Genomic DNA, 23,238 nt, shown 5'->3' on the forward strand with positions numbered 1-23,238 from the left:
ATAATGTGAAAATCTGTACTGGACGACATAAAAACCCACAATGGCTAAATGTCATAGACACTACAACATAACCTATCGAATAAACAAGCCAACGTGAAGGAATCCGTATCATTTAGACCTGCAGAAGATACACACAGAGGAAGATTCACACTCTATGAGGAACACCCTTTCACCATATCCCGAGTCATCTCCCTGTTTACTGCCAACATAACAAAGGACAATTTATCCATAGAACACAAGATCACAAAAAAAAACAAAGAAAAAAACTTTACAGAGCCCTGGTAACTTACCGAGACTTGGCACCATAAGAATGCTCAGTGGAAAGCATGATAAATATCCTGTAGACCCTCTTTAAGATGGTGCTCATGACAGCATTACAGGCTACTTTACATGAAAATGAGAGATCATTCATTTCTGCTCAACAGCTGTCAGGACAGGTAGAGTCTATTTAAACAGCACGGCAGCATTCAATGCCATACCCTCCATTTTACTGGGACTGCCATGAATTAATTCAATTCCATCTGTAATCTAAAATCAGATCAGAGGTCTAACGCTGCTGGAGGGTAAACATCTGTTTAATCATTTTTCGACACAACAGCTTGCAAATATGCTGATTTCAAATGTTGCTTAATGTTTAAGAAGTGCTATATTCCTAGTATAACGAGAGAAAACAAAAATGGCGCATTAAAAAATCTGGGTCGACAAAACACATCCTAGTGAATGCAGGGGCTGATCGCTGCTTAGAGCACGTAAATCTACAGTGTTTTGTGTTGTTGTATATGGCCAAGAGTGCTATTGAGTGAACACCCATCCAAATTATTGAGTTAAGGATGTTCCCGTGAAGGGCACTGTTAATACTACAGCATACAAAAATATCTTAGACCAGCCTTTTTCAACCAGGGTGCCTTGAAGTTTCTTCAGGGGTGCCTTCTTGGTAAAAAGCCTAAAAATTGCCCAAAAATGTAATAAAAGTCAGCAGGTAGATCAAGCCAACCTTTTAGTTGCACAAAGCCATAAATTTCATTGTGTACCATTACAAGCTTCTAGCCACTGGTGTCCTAACAACCAATGACACCATCAGTTGATATGGAGGATGTCATTCGCCTGCACGGCATCCTAGTTTGTGCCTCCCCTGCCACTCTCTGTCAGTAATGGGGTCAAATTAGCTGAGTGTTAGAAAGAAACTGAGGGAGAAACATTGGAATACTATTCAGTATCAGTGTGCAAAAGTGTATTTGTTTTGGAAGAATAAATCCCCTCTTACATTGGGTGTCCTACATGTGTGGGTGTTGCTGTATTAGGGAAAACTATTAGAATAGTTTTTTACATTTTAGAATGGGGTGCCTTAAAACTGTCCATATGTTTAAAGGGTGCTTCAAGATTGTTCATAACTTTTAATGACCGAAAAAAGGCTGAGAAACAATGAGACAATTGTGAGCTTCTAATCTTGTGGAAACAATTTGGGAAAGGTCCTTTGTCATATCAGTATGAATGTGCCTCTGTGCACAAAGGCAGCTCCCTAAAGCCCATCTCTGGGCAAAAAAAAGTTTCCCATACAGTGGGGCTGCGTTTTTTTTTTTTCTGGTGCACCAGTGCTGGAAATACTGTGATACCAGGTCAATGTGTGGAGTGGACAGCGCAAGCTCTTCTTCCAGCTCCCTGCTCTTAGAATCCATTTAATATACAGTATGGTCCCCAGAAAGGTGACGTATCAGATATTAAACTGATCAGAACGAATACTACACTTGACGTAAGCCAAAAGTCAGAGAAGCGATTGGGCTGTGCTTGTTTTTGTCTAATGGAGAGGAGAAAGATATTTTTACTTAAGCCTCCGATCCTCCCTACGCATGGCCAGTCAAGCACCCCCATGCTCTTCTGGTCTTGAGTGGACTGCTCCTGATATCACCAAGCCCAGAACAGTCTCCATAGACCAGGAACAGTCCACTGATGGATCATAGGGGAGCATCATTTTCTGATGGAACGAAGAACTGGGTGAGTGTAAGCTTTCTTCTCACCCCTAGACAAAACAATCAATTGACCCGTGCAGTGCTGGCACAACCTGACTACATGGAAAACCCTTGTTTTTGCCTGGAATTGGTCGTTAAAGAAGTGGAGTTGATTTACTAAAAACAAACAAACTGTGTGCTCTCTGCAAGTGCAGTTGCTTCAGAGCTCAGTAAATGAGATGAATCTTCACTTTGCAAAGAATAACAGACAGACCACTAGGTGCTAAATCCCATAACCAACGTCAAATAAGACAAGGGTGAAGCAAGGCCAGTTCCACAGCTACTCCGATGACCATTTGGAGTATAATGTGATGTGGAAAAAGCATAAAAAAATCAGAGCGCTTGTGGTGAAAGCCAGGAAATAAATGCAATGGTGTACACATCAAGCAGTCAATATGTATAATACAAAAGTTTACTACACCAATAAAACCATAATCACCATGCTGAAATGTATCCATGAAATAGTATGGTGCAAGACAAGGATTGGCACAAGCCGCAGGCTGAAAGGAATGGTGGGAGCGGACTACTTGTATGCAGACATGGCTATGAGGAGCCTGGATGGTGAACTCCACAGATGGAGGAGTAGTGAACAACAATAGTTGGTAAAAATAGTGTCCACAAGCCACCAGTCTGGTGAGATGCCACTTGAGGGGTAAGAGGAACCAGAAAAGACCTCCTCAGTGTCGCAGAACATCGGAAATTACCTCAGTGGAACGCAGGGAAGCTGCCATCGTGAGCCTTCAGCAGGAAGGAGACCAATCACAAGTCCCGGTTATCATGACAATGCATTTCGCACGATTCGATTCCTTATTACAGTCAGTTGGTAATCGGGGTTAAGAGAAATATATAATCAGCTTGTAAACTGGGGCAGAGCCTGGACAGGGAAAGGATAAGGTGTGGCTGGAAATTTAAAGGCATAAATAACTAATATAAATGACAGTGTAAGCCGGTCCCACAGACCCTCATAATAGATATATACTGTTACAAATGACTAAATGGAAATATAAATATATATATATATATATATAAATACACACACACAAATATTAATGAATATAAATGAACCAAAATGTGATAAAATAACAGATTACAAGTTACACTTTATCTATAAAGCCTGTGGCTTGTGCCAATCCTCGTCTTGTACCATACTATTTGGATACATTTCAACATGGTGATTATGGTTTTATTGGCCTAAAACTTTTGTATTATGCATATTTACTGCTAGATATGTACGCCATTGCATTTATTTTCTGGCTTTCACCATTAGTGCTCTGATTTTCTATAGTTTCAAAGAATACCCAATCACATGCAAGAAAAAAAAACAACATTTATACTTGCACATGATTAGATGATGGAAGTCAGCAGAGCTTCCCCTCATTTACGAAGCTCTGGAACAACTGCACTTTCAGAGTGCACAGTCTGTCTGTTTTTAGTAAATCAACACCATGGCTGGATGAGTTTGGTGTGGAGGAACTTGAGTGGCCTACACAAATGTGTTTGACCTCAACCCTACTGGAGAGCCTTGGGAGGGAAAAGCCATGTCTTCTTGTCCAAGATCAGTACCTGACCTCACAAATACTCTTTAGGCTGAATGAGCACAAATTCCCCCAGACACACACCAACATTTTGTGGAAAGCCTTTCCAGAAAAGAGTGAAACCTGTAATAGTGGAAAAGGGAAGAGAAGGGGGAGGGCTCCATTTGAGTGAAAATGGCTAGGGAATGTTCAACAAGCTCATACAGTATAGGTGTAATGGTCCAGTATCCACAAAACATTTGGATAAGTAGTGTAGCTTTCTACACTTTTAAGGTGAATTTCTGACTCTGCGATGCTGAATGGATATTTTATTACCTGCAAAAAACAGATTAAACTGTTCTAATAAATTCCTGATAGTGTAAAGTATAGGTCCATTTCACTTATGTTTTCAGTGACAAATGTGTAATACGCAGTTTCCTCCCAATCTGTCTTTATTTTTCTATGCCTGGTAGATTCTCCTTACTAACTCCCCTTTCTTTAAACCCCCCACCTTCAACCTATTACTGGCAGTAGATCATGACCCTGTTCCTATTTTCCCTTCCTTGTGTAGTTCAGCTCTGTAAAAAAAAACTCACTAAACTGCCCATGCCAATAAAAAAGGATCCCCTGAAAGCAGAAAAAAAGGCACGTTTTACAGTTTCACACAGGCTTCAGCTTGAGTGGCCTACACAGAGGGGCCTGACCTCAACCCTACTGATGAGCCTTGGAAGTGAACTGAAACACCAAGTGCAAGCCAGGTTTGTGTGAACAGCAAGCTTTGTTGAAGCTTTTAAAGTACTATTCAGCTACAGTTTGTAAATGTTGAACGCAGATCCTAATGAGAGTGCTGAAGCCTGCTAGCAGCTTGTTTAAAGTGGCAATCATCATTCCCATTAGAATTTGTGTTCAATAATTACAAACTGGAGCTAAATGGTACTTTGAAAGCTTCATCAAAGTTTACTGAAAGGTCTGCAAATGCTTTGTCATAGCTTGCTGTTCACACTGATCTTACACAAAGTGAAGCACATGTTAAGCAGGCTTGCCTACTGAGAAGCCGGGTGTGTGGGTACACTGGAGGAACCACTCACTGAATGTAGTGGGCATCAAAAGACTGAAACTTCCAGAATTGTAAGATTCTGAAGAAACGTCAGCTGGTGGCTTCTTTTCAATTGTGTAGCATTTGGAATCGCAGGCAGCAGGAGAGGTAAATTGTCACCAAACTAAACCACCTAAACGTTCCTGATAAGAAAGTGAATGAGTCACTCTGGGGCTGATTTATAATAGAGAGTGGATATTGTTAATTACTAATACCACAATTTTGTTGCTCATTTGTAAAATGAAGGCCATGGTAATATGCCAGCAGATCATGAGCTCCTAGGGTTCCCGCAAGCTACTCTACCAGTCCATTGATATAAATCCCCCTGCTTTCTTTCCTCTCCGGCCAGCGCTGCAAGGACGGACCAGATGGATTCTGATTGGTCAGCGATGTCCCAATGATGACCAATTAGAATCTGCCTGGTCCATCCTGGCAGCGGGTATTTCAAATCCCTGGACCAGTGGAGCAGCTTGCAGGAGCCCTGGCAGCTCAGGATCGCAGGAGCTAAGTACAGCAGGGCCTGGGGAGGGGGGGGGGGGGGGGTTGAGGGTGTCCGGTGTTAGGTCAACTTTACATATTTTGATCTTCTATGGCAGTGCAAACATGGTTTGACACACACCAGAAAAATCACAAAAAATAATTTTGGATAGTGTCAAAGGAATAATTAAAGTGATATTGAACCCACAACCAAAAATGTACTATATTGCAATCTAGCAATCATTAGACGCGGTGACATTAGTTTTTTGGCTTTTTCCCGTTTTCACCTGGTGATCTGTCTAGTAACACGCTTCCTGTATTAAAGTAGCCCCCACCCTGGATGGAGCAACAGAGACATCTTTGGACAGCAGCAATGCCATTCTGGGGAAAGGGGCATTTTAGATGTACTAGCAAATTTAGATACACTAACAAATTGAAGCTGAACTCCAGCTAACACCTTTTAAGCAGTTACAGGGTTTTGTTTCTTTTGGGATAAGGGTTTTACATTAAAAGCTGACCACAGTAAGCACCCTTGTCAGTCAAAAATGGTTTGTCTCAAACCTCTAATTGCTACATACGCAGGCTAGCTAGTTCTGTTGAAAAACGACACTTACTGGCTAGATTACCAGGTGGAAAAAAAAAGGATAGAAAGCCTAAAAAATAAAACCCATGCAGCCATTACATCTAAGGGCCCGTTTACACTACCTACACACTAAAGTGGTGTGGTTTAGTGTTCAGGCAGCTGCAGTGCGGTAGGGGGCAGTGTGGTGCATGTTTAAGCATGGTTACTTTTTTTTATTTTTGTGTCAACTTTATTTAAGGTGCACAAAGTGGCACTTCGTTCATGTCACTGCCCAGCAGCATATTGAAGAATATTGCATATATCTGAAATGCAGACAAATACTTTGTTCTGGCGTGAACATGACTATTTTCTTCTATGTGTCAATGCAGTTACCCACCTGCCGACTGCTCACAGTAAATATAATGCGAGTGGCCAGCAGGTACAGGCACAGTCACGTACATGTACGTTGGGACCTTCTTATGAGTTTGCGGGCGCACATGTGCACGCTCCCTTATGACCCAAGTGGTGTCCCTTGGCAGCTGATTTCATCTGAAATCAGCTGACTGGCTGTGTCCATTTAAAACAGGGTTCTGTGTTTACAAAAACACAGAACTCTAAGTACTGTGAACAGCAATCTGGCCGTTTCTTCTCCCTGAAAAGCAGGGACAAAAAACAGCCAGATAGTAAAGTAAAAGCAGAACACATTAAACATTGTCATGCACACAATTAACGATGGATAGATATTAACCCCTTCCCATCCAGTGTCATTAGTAGAGTGTACAGTATTAGCACGGATCACTGTATTAGTGTCGCTATTGATGTCAGTGTCAGTCAGCATACCTCCCAGTCAGCGTCAGCCAGATTTCCCACCGCATTATTACAGTCCCACTATAAGTTGCTCATCACTGCTATTACCAGTATAGTGTTATAGCTGTGTAAATTCCAGTATATTTACCATAGTTTGTAGATGCTATAACTTGCACAAACCAATAGATATACACTTGCTGAGATTTTTTTTTTTTTATCAAAGACATGTAGCAGAATACATTTTAGCCTAAATTTCTGAAGAAATTTTATTTTATTTTTATCGGATATGTTTTTTTTAATAATGTATTAAACTTTTCTGGTACAAAGAAAAACATCTAATACATAAAAAATAAGGGAAAAATACAAATGAGTACATCACCAATACATAAGTTCCCTTTGCAACACATTTTCCCCTTCCCCACCCTTCTTCCAACCCACCTCATACCCCTGTCCACATCCTCCGTTTTATCTTCCCTCATGATTCTCTATCCATATCTATACCCATCCATCCTTTTTTTTTCTCGGGATCTCCATTAGACGTCCTCTATTGTAATCCACCTACACTACAACTAATTCCAGATATTTTTTAGATGTTTTAAAATTTAACCAACTACTCCATGTTTTCCTAAATTTATCTAATTTATCCTCCTCAATATGGTATAACACCTCCATCCTATAGATATTTTCCACTCTGTTTATCCAATCTTTTACTCTTGGTGGCTCTGGAACTAGCAAAAATTTGGGGATCAAGCCCTTAGCCGCACTGTCTAAATGATATAGTACCCTATTCCTAAACAAGTTTATTGAAGGCTCGGGTTTATAAAACAAACACATCCATGGATCTCTCTGGACCTTAATCCCACATATTTCCTGAATGAGTTGTATCTTTCCCTTCCAATAGTCCGGTATATTCGGGCAGTCCCACCATATATGTCCCATTGTTCCCTTTTTCCATACAACCTCTCCAACACAACGGTGAAACATCTACTTGTTGTTTATGTGCCTTACTCAGTGTAATATACCATCTCGTCAGACATTTGGATTTCATCTCAACTGTGCTCATGTTCATCACCGCATGTGCTAATTTGAATATTGTATTCCTTTGCTGTTCATTCAATTCTGTTGCAAGCTCCTGTTCCCATTTTCCCAAGAACTGAGGAGGATCGATACTCTCCATGTCCATAAGAATCCTATAGATCTTAGAGGTAATTCGTCTAGGAACTGTATGTTTACCAGTTTTTCAAATGGGTACAGATCCTCCTCAGTCTTCAATGGTTGTGGGAGCACTGCAACAAAATGATTGACAATACCGCCACTAATCTACTGTGAAAAATAAATAATCTTTCTTTAAATCTAAAAAATGTGTGCAATTTCCCTTTATTCAATATACTTATTGGATATGTTTAATAACAGAAAGTAGAAAAACATTTTTTTTTCAAAATATGTATTGCAAACCAGAGCAATTGGCAGTTAAAGTAGCACAGTGCTGAATAGTCAAAAAAAAAAAGAAGCCTGGGCATGAAGGGGGTAAAACCTTCTGGAGTTCAAGTGGTTACCTGCATTCATCCATGAGGAAAACTGCAGGTGTCTGCACATAGTGTGAATGGGCCCTAAGCTGCAATATAGTAAATGTTTGCTTTTGGGTTTAATATCATTTTAAGAAAACCGTTAAAAAGTGGGGTTTCCTATCATCTGCAAGAAAATAAAATATAATACTGAAAAGATTATAATTTTATTTAAAGAGATATTACTGGGCCTCCGCAATATGGCAGTGCAAAGCATTGCCACGGATGGCAAAGTTCAATAACTTTTTACTAGCGACTAATCATTTTTCACTTTAGAAAAATGATTGCTAACTGGTTGTTGATAAAACAGAAATGGATGTATATGCATACTAGTCTGAAATCTGTGAGGTTGAGCTACACATAAACCCCAGGATGAGCAGGGCTGCTTTATATAATTCACCCAATAGTGATGGTTGAAAATAGGATTTCTCAGAATCCCGTATCAGACATATGAAAAGGCACAGAGCGATCTGAGCTTCCAGCATAGCAAGGAGCACTGAGGATGGTAATTTGTTTGCGTAATTGGCTCAAGAGATGAAAATCTTGTATCAGTCTCTCTTAGCCGCTAATCTATCCAGCTGACTGCAAGCCTAATTGGCAGCTTGTTTAGTAATTTGGCTCCTAAAGTGGTTCTATTGATGTTGGATAAACAGCCAATAGAAGGGGAGGTAATACTTGCTGTTTATCTTTTACACATGTGACTGTTTTATGTGGTTTCTTCAATGTGTGGAGTGTATCTCTATGCGTTTCCAGTACAAATATGGAAATTTGTGATTACTGGGACCCTCCTACTTTATAAAGTGCACCTGCAATTTAGTAGTAAGCATGATGTTGTGAAGAATATGTTGAGGGAAAGGCCGAATGGCCATCAATGGTGATTAGATGTGAATCTTCTTACTTTAAGCATTGCTTGTGTTTTGGGCCATTTTTTAACCTCTGGTGGTCGCAGTTTATCATCCAGGGGATTTAGATAATCTTCCTGTAAATGGGTCCAGTCCATGATGACACGTCACTGGTTTAAAGATAGGCAATTATCTTCCTGCTTGCTGTCTTGCCCATCTGTGTCCACCTTTGGGCGTAGCGAGTATGACTGTTATTCTGGGGCATGAGAAGGTGCTACAGGAAATGTTGACAGTAAGGCAGTTGAGTCCTAGTGTTCACTTTCAATGCTAAATATCATCTGTTGTCTTTACGTTTTTAGATGGCTATGTATCTGATTAATAACTACAACTCAGGGCAAATATTCATACAAAAATGGCCAACTGGCCAAACCGAGCAATCGAGTGAGAAGGGCCTTAGTAAGAATTCAGACATTTGAAATTTAGCTCAGGTGCCTCCCATTTCTCTTGAACTTTGTCAAGATGTTTGTACAACGTGATTGCAGTCCACGTGTGGTAAATTAAATTGCTGACAAGTGAAAGCCTGCTTGGAGTTTGCAATAAAGCTTTTGCAAACTTCAAATGGGTTTGCATGTGTTTTGCAGAAGGTTCTCCTTCTGAAACTTTGTATCATCTCCACACATGATTTCTGGAGCTCAGTCAGAGTGACCATCGGGTTCTTGGTCAACTCTCTTACTAAGGCCCTTCTCCAATTGCTCAGTTTGGCTGGGTCGACCAGCTCTTGGAAGAGTCCTGGTTGTGCCAAACGTCTTCCATTTGAGAATTATGGAGGCCACTGTGCTCCTGAGAGCCTTCAGTGCAGCAGAAATTTTTGTAGCCTACCGCAGATCTGTTCCTTGCAATAATCCTGTCTCTGAGCTCTGCGGGCAGTTCCTTTGACCTCATGGTTTTTGATCTGATACAGTATGCATTGTCAGCTGTAAGGCCTTTTTTAGAGAGGTGTGTGCCTTTCCAAATCATATCCAACCAATTTGGGAGGCACCTGAGGTAAACTTCAAGTGTTGCAAAGGGTCTTAATATTTATGCCAGTGTGATATTTCAGTTTTTCCTTTTTCATAAATTTGAAAGCGTTTCTAAAATGCTGTTTTCACTTTGTCATTATGGGCTACTAAGTGTATATGAGAAAAAAAAATGAATTTAAACAACTGTAGTATAAGGCTACAACATAACAAAATGGAAAAGAGTGAAGGGGGTTTGAATACTTTATGAATAATTATATACATACAGTGGGGAAAATAATTATTTGATCTCCTGCAGATTTTGTAAGTTTGCCCACTTACAAAGAAATGAAGGCTCTATAATTTTTATCATAGGTGTATTTTAAATGATAGAAACAGAATATCAAACACAAATCTAGAAAATACACAATACAAATGTTATAAATGGTTCAATGAGTAAAATAAGTATTTGATCCTCTACCAACCAACAATAATTCTGTGCTCATGTGGTACACGGATTAGTCCTGTTAATCTAAGAAGGTTCCCCTAATGACAACTCGTTATGTGTATAAAATACACCTGTCCACAAAATTTCTTTCTTCCATTCAAACCTCACCATCATGGCCAAAGAGCTGTCAAAGGACATCAGGAACAAGATTGTAGACCTGCACAAGGCTGGAATGGGCTACAAGACCATTAGCAAGAGGCTTGGTGAGAGGGAGACTGTTGGAGCTATTATTTGCAAATGGAAGAAATACAAAATAACCATCAATCGCCCTCGGTCTGGAGCTCCATGCAAGATTTCGCCTCATGGTGTAAGGATTATCATGAGAAATAGGAGGGATCAGTCCAAAACTAAACAGGAGGAGCTTGTGAATGATCTAAAGGCAGTTGGGACCACAGTCACCAAACAAACCATTAATAACACAATATACCACCATGGGAAATCCTGCAGAGCCCGCAAGGTCCCCTCCCTCAAAAAGGCACATGTACAGGCCCGTCTGAAGTTTTCCAATGAACGCCTAAATGATTCAGGGAAGGATTGGGAGAAAGTGCTGTGGTCAGATGAGACCAAAATTGAGCTCTTTGGTATTAACTCGACTTGCCGTGTTTGGAGGAAGAAAAATGCTGACTATGACCCTAAGAACACCATCCCTATACTCAAGCATGGAGGTGGAAACATTATGCTTTGTGGCTGTTTCTCAGCTAAAGGCACAGGCTGACTTTGCTACATTGAGGGGCCAATGGATGGGGGACAGGTATTGTACAATCTTGGATGAGAACCTTCTCCCCTCAGCCAGAACACTGAAGATGGGTTGTAGATCGGTCTTCCAGCATGACATTGACACAAAACATACCGCCAAGGCAACAAGGGAGTGGCTCAAGAAGAAGCACATTAAGGTCATGGAGTGGCCTAGCCAGTATCCAGACCGTAATCCTATCGAAAATTTATGGAGGGAGCTGAAACTTCGAGTTGTCATGTGAGAGCCAAGAAACCTTAAGGATTTAGAGATGATCTGTAAAGAAGATATATATATATTGTTGAAGTCAAACCAAGACTTTTGAATTTATATAATAAAACAACAAATTTCAAGGAGTGGAAACTGCATTTATTTTTCAACGTACTCCTCTGCTACAGTTATACACTTATCTCAGCGTTTAACTAATGCCTGAAAAGCTTCGGCATAGAAAGATTTGTCAGTAAGCCTGAAACATTCTAGGACAGCCTGCTTCACTTCATCATCATTGTGTTCACCGCTCCCACTGAAAGATTCATCTCTTGTGCAATTTCATGACAGGTTATGTGTCGTTTATCCAGGATCAGGCGTTCCACATGCTGAATGTTCACAGGAATGACTGCTGTGAGCTGGGAACCACCACGGCCGGGACTGTCACTGACAGACATATGGCCATCTTTGAAACATTTACACCATTTAAATGTCTTACTGTGGCTGAGCGTCTTATCACCGTACTGCGCTTGAAGTCTTCTGTAGATACCTGCGGGTTTTACACCTTTGTTCACAAGAAACTTCATCACCACATGCTGTTCCATGCATGCACTAACACTGTTGTCTGCCAACTTGATTAACAGTCTCTGGACTGGCCCACAACATGTGCGCCACCAATCAGTAATAGGACACTCTTGACACTTACTACTGCGTGTAGTGCCACTACGCTAGCATTCCTGTTTATACCTGCAAAATTCAAAGTCCCGGTTTGACTTGACCGCCCCATATACAGTGCTCAGCATAAATGAGCACACCCCTTTGGAAAAGTAAGATTTTAATGAATATCTCCATGAACACAAGAACAATTTCCAAGAATTTTTTAGAACATTTGTTTAGCTCATTACATGAAAGTAAGGTTAATATAACTTAGATTACATAATCTTCAGTTTTACTCAAATTAGTTGATGCAAAAATTAACACACCCCACAACAAAAAACTACTCCATCTAGTACTTTGTATGACCTCCAAGATTTCTAAGGACAGCACCAAGTCTTCTAGGCATGGAATGAACAAGTTGGTGACATATTGCAACATCTATCTTTATCCATTCTTCAAGAACGACCTCTTAGAGCCTGGACGCTGGATGGAGAGTGATGCTCAACTTGTCTCTTCAGAACTCCCCATAGGTGTTCGATTGGGTACCGATCAGGAGACATACTTGGCCACTGAATCACTTTCACCCTGTTCTTCTTCAGAAATGCAACAGTGGCCTTAAATGTGTGTTTTGGATCATTGTCATGTTGGAAAAGTGCACGACGACCAAGGGCACAGATTGATGGTAGCCTCTTCTCTTTCAATATAGAGCAGTACATCTGTGAATTCATGATACCATCAATGAAATGCAGCTCCCTGACACCAGCAGCAGTCATGCAGCCCCACAGAAGGACACTGCCACTACCATGTTTCACGGTAGGCACCATGCATTTTTCTTTGTACTCCTCACCTTTGCGACGCCATACAGTTCTGAAGACATTGTTTCCAAAAACATTTATCTTGGTTGCATCACTCCAGAGTACAGAGTCCCAGTGGTCTTTTTTTATCAGTATGGACCCTGGGAAATTCTAGGTGGGCTTTTTTGTGCATGAGCTTTAGGAGAGGATTCCTTCATAGACGACACCCATGCATGTCATTCCTCTGCAGTGTACACCGTACTGTGTCACGGGAAACAATCATCCCAGTTTGGCTTTCTACTTCTTTAGTGAACTGCAGTGAACTTGCATGGCAATTTTCTTCAACCCTTCTCATCAGAAGATGCTCCTGTCAAGTTATTAACTTCTGTGGATGGCCTAGACATCTCTGTGAGATGGTTGCAGTTTCATCTCTGTATCACGTTTGCTACAGTTTTCTGACTGATAAGTAAAGCTTATCTACTTGCTTCACCTTTATTGTGTAAATAATTTTCTTTCTCAGGCCTTGCAACATTTTTCTTCCATGTGGTGCCATTGCTGACAGCATGAAATGGGAAGGGGTTTTCTTTGTTAAGTAACACCCATTTATAATCAACTGTCTGCTGGACACCTGGTTAATGAATAATTAGACTCACCTGTAGTTGAATTCTTGTTAATTAGGATTTTGTTGTCTAAAATTTAGCTTTGCTCCTAAGACTTTCATTGTGGTGAATTCATTTTTGCAACATGGTCTTGAATACATGTATTAGGAAAAATAATTTGTTGTGTGCGCAAATGAACAAATCTTATATTTTTGTAGAATAGTGTCCCATAGAAAATGTTGATTCTGAAAGGAAAGTAAAGCTTTTCTGACAAATCTGTTGGGGTGTACTCATTTATGCTGAGCAGTGTGTTCGTGTGTAATGTAATATATATAAATATATATATACACACGTATATATATATATATATATATATATATATATATATATATATATATATATATATATACACACACACAAATAGTATAAATACAACTGGACTAAAGGGTGTTAAATATTCTAAAGCACAATTGGTGCATATTCGTTTTGACTGTGCAGGGAGGGTGTTGGACAACTGAAGATAACTCGGTGCTCTCACACGGATCACAGTGGTCCTTATCTTTAGTGCTGCTGCTTGGGATGGGGACTTTGAGGTGAGCTGGAGGGCCATTAAAGAATAAAATGAAAAAGACATTAAAAATCTCTGCAGCCCTGCAGTATGCACAAAAAAAAAAAGTTTAGAAATGGGGCTTCCTTATTTATAGTCCAACAAGTTTAATATTGTCCACAGAGGATAGCTCTTCTTCTGAAAGCATGACCTGTTGAGGATACTTGAACACTAAAACTAAAGAACACAGAAGTAAGGGACACTTGAACACCCCCTCCCTTGTGCGATCGCCAATTGTCCAGCCCTCAAGACGCGAGTATGATATAACAAAATCTGCTGGAATGTGACTTTGACTCGAGGCTGGAACTATAAATTTAGAAATCAATAAGCAGCTCTATCAATATTCATTTTACTTTTTCAATAGAAAATACAGAGGTGAAAGAGCAGAGAATAAGCGAGGGAGGTAAAACAAATTGCGTGTTCTTGTCACAATTAATAAATGTTTATCCAATAACATACACCGACTCCTCTACAGTTTGTTATAATACCACGCGCCGATCTTTGGCCAGTAATTGGGTTTGTAAATATTTATAAAATAGAAAAAAAAATAAATGCAATTTAAAACTTTGAGCCAGCTGGACGCCAATGGTTCTATATTAACCCATTCAGACAGCATACCAATACACAAGGCAGGCATAATCACACAAAATATTTGTGGTGCAAATATGTGTCAATTTATGCATGTATGGAGAATAAATAATCACATAGGAGGGTCTCAGGAGACATTCATCACTCAATGGAGGTCTCAGGATTCTTCTATGTTTATGCCTGTCAAGCTGCGATACAAACAACCATTTCATTAATCACTCAAATATTTCTAACTAACCAACAAATATTAAAAAGTCAAGACAATGCCTAAAACAAAAAAATAAAATAAAAACAGTCTTTAAAGCCAAACTCCTGGTTGGATAGACCCCCAACCCAAAGAAGGATATCCCCACCCTTTGATGCACCCCCAACATCTCAATTATCTTGTATACGTACTTTTTATTTAGCGGACTGTTCCAGTCATGTTAAGTCCTGGGCTCCTCTTCATTCTCTATATGAGGAAGGGGTAGAGAGGTCCTGAATCCTACAAATAACGCCATCACATAGTGACGTAGGTGCAGTTCTCTGCTTCACTTTTCCAGGGTGGCTTGATGACGCACCACCACGGTGTGTCCCCCTGACAACCTGGACTCACAGGGAGAGGCTGTATAACGTTGGCCGTCATTCAACTCAGAAGAGGAGCAGCTAATGCCCACACCAGAAGAGGATGAAGAGTGTGGGCTAAACAATGGAGAGGGTGAGTATGGCTTTGGGTTTTTTTTATTTTTTTTTTTAAAGAGGGGGGAGGAAAGAGCTTAAACCACCTGACCTCCAGAAGGTTTTACCCCCTTCATGACCAGAGCAATGTTTTGCTATTCAGCACTGTGCTACTTTAACTGGCAGTTGCGCAGTAGTGAAATACTGTACGCAAATTAATTTTTGATCATTTATTTTCACACAAATAGAGCTTTTGTTGGTATTTGATCACCACTGGGTGTTTTATTTTTTATGATATAAACGAAAAAGTCATAAAAGTTTGAAAAACAAAAAAACCCCAAAACATTACTTCTACTTTCTGTTAAGAACATATCCAACCCCCCCTCCCCCCAAAAAAAAACCAAACAAAAAAATATCTTCATGAATGTAGGCCAAAATGTATTCTGCTGTATGTCTTTGTTAAAAAATCCCAATAAGTGTATATTAATTGGTTTGTGCAAAAGTTATAGTGTCTAAAAACAATGGTATGTATACCGATATTACACAGCTATAGACACTATACTGTAATGGTGGTGATCAGCAACTTATAGTGTGACTGTGATAGGGTGGTGGGAAATCTGGCACTAACAGACACTATGTGGGAGCATCACAACACTGACATTGCTAGTCACACTAATACTGTGATCAGTGATATTACTATTCACTGATACTGTACCAATCACACTGGCTGGGAAAGGGTTACCATCTAAAGGCAATCAAGGGTTTAAATATGTGCCTAACAATATGTAATGTGTATAATATGTTCTCCCTGCTTTGCAGTAAAAGAAACAGCCAGATTGCTGATCAGTGTACAGAGCCCTGTGTTTTTGCAAACACAGAGCTCTGTGCTGTGCTTGGACACAGCCAATCAGGAGGTCTCAACAATGAACCATTGACCGGGACCTGCTGACAATGTATTATTATACAGGATTTATATAGCGCCAACAGTTTGCTCAGTGCTTTACAATATGAAGGGAAACAGTACAGTTACAATACAATAAAAAACAAGAAGAGGGCCCGCTCATAAGAGCTTACAATCTATAGACAATATCATGCTGTGTCCGACCACAGTGCAGTCAGCGTGTGCTCATGCAAACCTGGAAGCTCCCGCCGACATTCGGTTACATGATCTGGCGGGGCTGTGCTGTTTGCCCGCAGTACTGTGGGTTGGGGGCAAGCAGTTAAGAAAATAAATAACTGGTGTTGGGTTTTAGGGTATTATTCATACAAATGCCATGTTTACTTCCCAGAGATGCATGGGTTGTGAATACATGTGAAAATTGTTACACAGACTTTGTTACCTAAGAGGCAGCCTGATTTGCATCTAATTTGCTTGATAAATGTCTCTCATTACATGTATTATCTACTTGGAGTTCAGCCAGGTAACAAGCATTTTCAGGTGGGACTAACAATGGCAATCCTCATATTTATTTCAAGTTTCCTTTAGAGCTGACCTCCAGCCTTCTCTTTAGTCTTGCACAGTTGTACAGGCTCCTCACTTAAAATGCTTACTCTGATTTCTCTGCACACTGTGAGCGTCTTACAATGCGCATTAGAAGATGCAGGACATCAGATAACACCTACTTCATTTCCTAGCTGCAGAATGCCCAGCATCATCTAGCACTTTCCTTTCCAGACTTATTGTCACTAGTTCACCCTCTTCCTTCATTAAATATCAGTTCTTCTAATGACGGAGGCTTAACATCATAAGTGGGTGTTATCTAGTGCAGTTTGCATGCAAATACAGTCATGAAAGAAAGCCATTCATGACAGGTTTTTTACATTGTTATGTGATCGTTATGACCAATCATAGCAATCACACGATACCCAGTTACTGGTCACAGTGATCTGATGTGTCCAGTTGACACAGCAGTCACACTAGGGGTGTGCTGAGTGCCCCCAACCTGGAGCAGGCTAAGTCACATATATATATATACATATACACGTGACTGAGCCTGCACGTGCCACCCTGCCGCAGTAAATGTACTGTAGTGGGCAACAAGTGGTTAAAAATCAACTCCAGGAAACCTAAAAAAATTCCTTTACAGTGGGTCTGTACCCCATTGCATGATTTAATTGCTTATTTATGTCTCCAGCAGTGTTTCAGTCAAGGCACCCTTTAAAATGATGCACATACTCGAGGCACCCCATTCTAAAATGTAAAAAGCTAAACTAAAACATTTACATAATACAGTAATATCCACACATGAAGGACATCCAACGTTAGTGGGGATTTAATCTTACAAAGCAAATACAACTTTGTACATTGGTACTGACTAGTATTCCAATGTTTCTCTTCTTCCTCACTCAGCTAATGCGACTCCAGTGCTGACAGAGAGGAGTATGGGAAGGAGCAAACAACAATATTGTGCAGGCACCTGACATCCTCCTCATCAACTGATATCATGGGTTGTTAGGATGCCTGTGGCTAGAAGGTTGTAATGGCGCACAATGAAAACCTGTGGCTTTGTGTAGCTAAAAGGCAGGCTTGATTCACCCATTGGCTTGCATACAGTTTTTGGACAGTTTTTAGGCATTTTGCCAAGGTACCCCTGAAACCTGAAGGCACCATGGCTGAAAAAGGCTCTTCTAGAGGATATGGAAAAGAAGATATACTTATCCAATCCTCCACAGTGCTATACTGGTCCTCTTCCCCATGCTGCAGCAGTCTGACATCACCAAGCCCAATGCAGGGTCCATAGTCCTGCATTGGACGTGATGTCGTTGAGGGACAGTCCATTACTGGTGCATGGGGAAGCGTCATTTACCAGATGAGTGGAAGATCAGGTAAGTAGAAATGTTTCTCCTCTCCCTTACACCTAATCAAGCAGTTAACCCTTGCATTGCAGATGCAGCCTCACTGCATGGGAGAATTATTTAAAATTCCAGGAGTTGGGTTTTAAAATTATATTTTTTAGAAATACATGAAAGAGAACGTTTTGCATGCATATATACAGTAGCACACACATTCATTTATCGCCCTCCAAACCAATGTACTAAAGAAACATCTTACATCACTACAGGAATCTAGAATTACATGAAGACTTTGAAGTCAATTTGGTAAGTGTTACAGAGAGCCCCTTACTCTTTTGAGAATACACTGATTAGCTTATGCACAATGTCTCGCAAACATTAGCTGATTGCTTTTCCTCGGTATTAACAGACCAGTTTTATAGCATGCTCTGAGTGCGAAGATGAAGCAGCATGTCCGCTATACAGAGCAAAGTGAAGGTTTTATAGGCCACCCAGACTTGTTGTACCAACTATTCCCTGACTAAACACATAAATCCTGTTGAAGAGTAAGTGTCACCTTGTGGGGGAAGCCGTTTTGTTGCTTGAAAATTCTGCTTTCTACTGGACAAAAAGGGGAATCATCATGGTAGAGGTTTGGGGGTGGATTGGGTGCCCAGCTGCAAATACTAAAGCAGAAGGCATAGAACACTTTGTGAAAATAACTTCAGACAATGCAGACCACCTTTAAAGTGGTTGTAAATCTCAGACATGAAATATGAACAAAGCAGATCCCTCTATAGTGTGTACTTGATTCAGTCCAGAGCACTAAGTGTAATTTCTATCTGCTGCTTCATCCCTCTACCATAAACATGAGTCACTTCTGATGGGTTTTCCTTACACAAAGAGAAAAATGGTGACGGGGAGGTCACAGTCTGTGGTTGACAGCCTCAGCTCTGTTCCCGTGTGCTGTGTGAAGGGGGTGCACATTCCCTCCAATCAGCTCTCAGAGCTCTCCTCACTGATTTAACTTCAGCTTCTCGCCCCCCTGCTTTTAAGAGCTGAAAGATCCTTTGGAAATTCACTTTTAATGGATGTAGGGGACAGACGGCTGTAGATAGACAGGTACAACTTATGTAGGAGGATTGGTTTCATCCCTGCGTATTACCTGAGGTCAGTCACTTCATTGAGTATATATGAGGGTTTATAACCACTTTAAAGCTGAACTCCAGGAAGATAAAATATTCACTATTTAAAGTCCAGTTTAAACAAGTTGAACACAACCCAAGGGCATCAAAACAAAATGATGTTAAAAGTGGTAGTAAACCGCATCCAAAACAAAAACAAAAAAAAAACAACCAAAAAAAGAAAACCCTGCAAGGTAAAGGCATCATGTGCTAGTATGCATTGCATACTAGCACATTATGACGGACTTACCTTGAAACAAAGCCCTCCAGCGCAGCGCTGTCACGGCTCCCCAGGGCTTCCATCTTCATCTGGTCTTCCTTCTGGGTCTGCAAGCTCTGACCGGCTGATTGCCCGAGCCACCATGACGTTACTCCCGAGCATGCGTGTGGGAGTCCCGGGCCACGGCACAGTGCTCTGAAGGAACAGTATGGGTCTGCCATTCCTTCACAGCACATGCACTGGCTATTAAAAAGGGCTAATATCTCCTAAACGGTGCACGTTTAGAAGTTATTAATATTACCTACAGGTAAGCTGTATTATAACTTACCTGTAGGTAAAATTATTAAAGAAGAGTTTACTGCCACTTTAAAGTCTTACAGTTCATTTTCTCTGAAAGTAGCAACAGCTTGAATAGAGAAGCCTGTCAATTGCCTGTTGCTGCACCTTACTGTGTGGAAGCAGTGGTCTCTCTGCAATCAGCAAAGCTCATTCTTCCCCTCTGTGGAACAAAGTGTGAAAGCTAAGAAAAAATGGGTAGATGTACTGTATGTTCACATTTTACCTTCTTCTTGACAACAAAGTCGGAATCCCTTTATATAGGGGAAAGTGAGCCATTCAAAACTTTGTGCTAGCATGTGGTCTTACCTGCAATAGATTTGAACATCCATGTTGGCTCCTATCATTCAATGAAGGATGGGAGTAATGGCATGAGAGCCACATAGATGCACTGGTGAGGTCCTGAAACAATTGCATCTACTGTACTAGTCCAGCCTTTCTCAATCTTTTCAACACAAAGGAACCCTTGAAATAACTTTCTGATCTCAAGGAACCCGTACTAAAATCTGCTATATCTACATCTCAATATACATTAGAGTGGGAAGAATGCTCCTCATACTTGTGGTCATTGGGAATAATTACCCTTTATAGGTAGCTAAAAAGATAAAATGGTGTCAGTGGGAACTTTTCTGAGAGGCAGAAATTGCTCATTGCTCAAAGAACCACTAGAAACCTCTGGAGGAACCCTAGAGTTCCATGGAACCCTGGTAGAGAAACCCTGGAATAGTTGTTTGATAGATAAATTAATATTCTTACTTTTCAAAGTCAGCAGTGATCCATATACATAGTCATAATTATTGAAAGGCCTTTCACTGTGCAATCTGCCTAAGTACTGACACCTGCAGCTAAGTTTATATTGCACTGGTGTAAAGTATATCAAAACCCAGAAACAAAAATGTAATATATTGCAGCGAGGTCCCGATCATGTGATCACTGATTGGCCAATCAGCGATCACATGCAAAGTAGTAAGCACTTCTGACATCATTGCTTACTACGTGTGAAATCTGTGAATGATCACAGAGGTCACATGGTACAAGGCTATTCACAACAGCTTTGTACCATGTGACAAGCTGTGACCAATCACAGCTCACTCAGTAGTTCTCAATGGCTGCAAGAATGCAGACAGAGAGAAAGAGAAATGATTGCTTTTACATCCTATATGGGTGTAAAAGCAATCAGTGTAAAAAAAAAAGAAATCTTCATCACCCTCCATAAGTAGTACAGTGTCACCATGGTGACAGTATGTAAAAAAAAATAAAATAAATAATATTAAAAAAAAAAAAAAGTTTAAAAATTATAATTTTTGGTTATAAACTAATTTGGCTTTTTTGTTTTACTAAAAAGATAACGGAATACATTTTGGCCAAGATTTATGATGAAATATTATTTATTTGCAAAATTTTATAAGAAAAACACTTTCAAAATTTTTGGACATTTTTCATTTACATAGCAAAAAAAAATAAAAATCCCAGCGGTGAATAAATAACACCAAAATAAAGTTGTATCTGTCTCAAAAAAATGGTAAAAAACTCATATGGGTACAGTGTTGCATGACCGCGCAATTGTCATTCAAAGTGTGATAGCGCTGAAAGTTGAAAATTGCCCTGGTCAGGAAGGGGGTAAAAGTGTCCGGTCTGGAAGTGGTTAATGTAGAGACCCTACCTTTAAAAATCAATCAGGTTACAGCAAGGGATCTGATTGTTAGGAAGAAAAAGCCAGACCACCACACACCAGTTCAGCTCAAGCGTAGAATCAGTAGGTACGGCTTCAGCATGGTTCCATCCAAACCACATGCTGACGCGTTTCACTCTGGTCACTGTGCTCAGTCATTTAGGTCTGCGCTCTGTGGGTGGGGTGAGACAAGTCAGGGGGCGTGATCTGGATGGAGCTGGGCTGAAGCTGTATCTACTGATTCTTCACATGCACTGAACTGTTGTGCGGTGATCTGCCTTCCTCCTCCTAAGGGTGTGTACACAGAGGCGGAATAAGCTCTTTTTCCACCTGCTCCTGACAGTGGGAGTCACCGGACATTCGGATGTTTATCTAGAGTGGTGTCCAAAGCTATGCATGGTTAAATTGGTCACCATGGCACATGATTTATCTTTCTGTGCAGAAATTTTTTTTACCGCTTTTATAAATATTTTCCAGTAATATTTCCTGTTGTAGAGCTGGGATGGAATTTCACTTTAAATAGTAATAGCATGTTTGGGTATTTGTCCTTTTCCTAATAGTTGTGATCATATTTTATCTCTCCCTCATGCTGTTCTATGATGTAGTAATAAAGACAACAATACAGTGTCACTGTTGCTGTAAGGTGTATTTTGTCCCCAAGTAGAGCCCTTAATTTGCTCACAAATAACAATGTCTGATTAAGATGCTCTACTCCCAGCCTAAGAGGCGGATTTAATACTCCACTTTCCCCGATATTAAATTCCACCTGTCACTGGAGTGTAATAGAGGTTTAAGGTCTTTAATTCACACTTAGATTTCAAACAACCAAGCTGAAGGCATCTCGCTAAATCATTTAAGAGTTTGTCCTTTGCATGTTTTGTTTACAATGCAGTTTTGGGCTTTCCAGCTCTGTATTTTTATAACCCATAACACTCAGTTCACGATAGGATAAGTATACTTCTACATATACAAAAGTGACAGTTATTTTTAGACGAGTCCAATGACATTTTAAAATTACTATCACATGGCTAAGATAATTATACTTGAGAAAAAAAATAAAAAATAAAAAATATATATATATATATATATATATATATAAATAAGTTATACACTGTATACTATATTGCCAAAAGTATTGGGCCAGCCCTCCAAATCATTGGATTCAGGTGTTCCAATCCCCTCCATGGCCACAGGTGTATAAAATCAAGCCCCTAGGCATGCAGACTGCTTCTACAAACATTTGTGAAAGAATGGGTCGCTCTCCGGAGCTCAGTGAATTCAAGCGTGGTATCGTGATAGGTTGCCACCTGTGCAATAAGTCCATCCGTGAAATTTCCTGGCTACTAAATATTCCACGATCAACTGTTAGTGGTATTCTACAACAGTGCGTAGAGAGCTTCATGGAATGGGTTTCCATGGCTGAGCAGCTGCATCCAAGCCTTACATCACCAAGTGTAATGCAAAGCGTCGGATGCAGTGGTGTAAAGTACGTCACCCCTGGAATTTACAACAGTGGAGCCATGTTCTCTGGGGTGAGTAATCACGCTTCTCTGTCTGGCAATCTGATGGACGTGTCTGGGTTTGGTGGTTGCCAGGAGAACGGTACTTGCCTGACTACATTGTGCCAAGTGTAAAGTTTGGTGGAGGGGGGATTATGATGTGGGGTTGTTTTTCAGGGGTTGGGCTTGGCCCCTTAGTTCCAGTGAAGGGAACTCTTAAGGCATCAGCATACCAAGACATTTTGGACAATTTCATGTTCCCAACTTTGTGGGAACAGTTTGGGGATGGCCCCTTCCTATTCCAACATGACTGCGCACCAGTGCACAAAGCAAGGTCCATA

The 23,238-nt window shown here is 40.4% G+C and overlaps 1 protein-coding gene and 1 non-coding gene across 2 annotated transcripts in view; both read right to left on the reverse strand.

Moving 5' to 3' along the window:
- GPATCH2 (G-patch domain containing 2) overlaps positions 1–23,238 on the reverse strand; it is a 209,734-nt gene that overhangs the window by 11,049 nt on the left and 175,447 nt on the right. The window lies entirely within an intron of this gene.
- LOC149456354 (U2 spliceosomal RNA) lies at positions 1,580–1,775 on the reverse strand. The gene has a single exon (XR_016313895.1). It is a non-coding gene; the product is annotated as a U2 spliceosomal RNA (small nuclear RNA).

Source organism: Staurois parvus, unplaced genomic scaffold (genome assembly GCF_062004578.1).
Source record: "Staurois parvus isolate SC_StPar_1 unplaced genomic scaffold, SC_StPar_1.0 ptg000362l, whole genome shotgun sequence".
NCBI lineage: Eukaryota > Metazoa > Chordata > Amphibia > Anura > Ranidae > Staurois > Staurois parvus.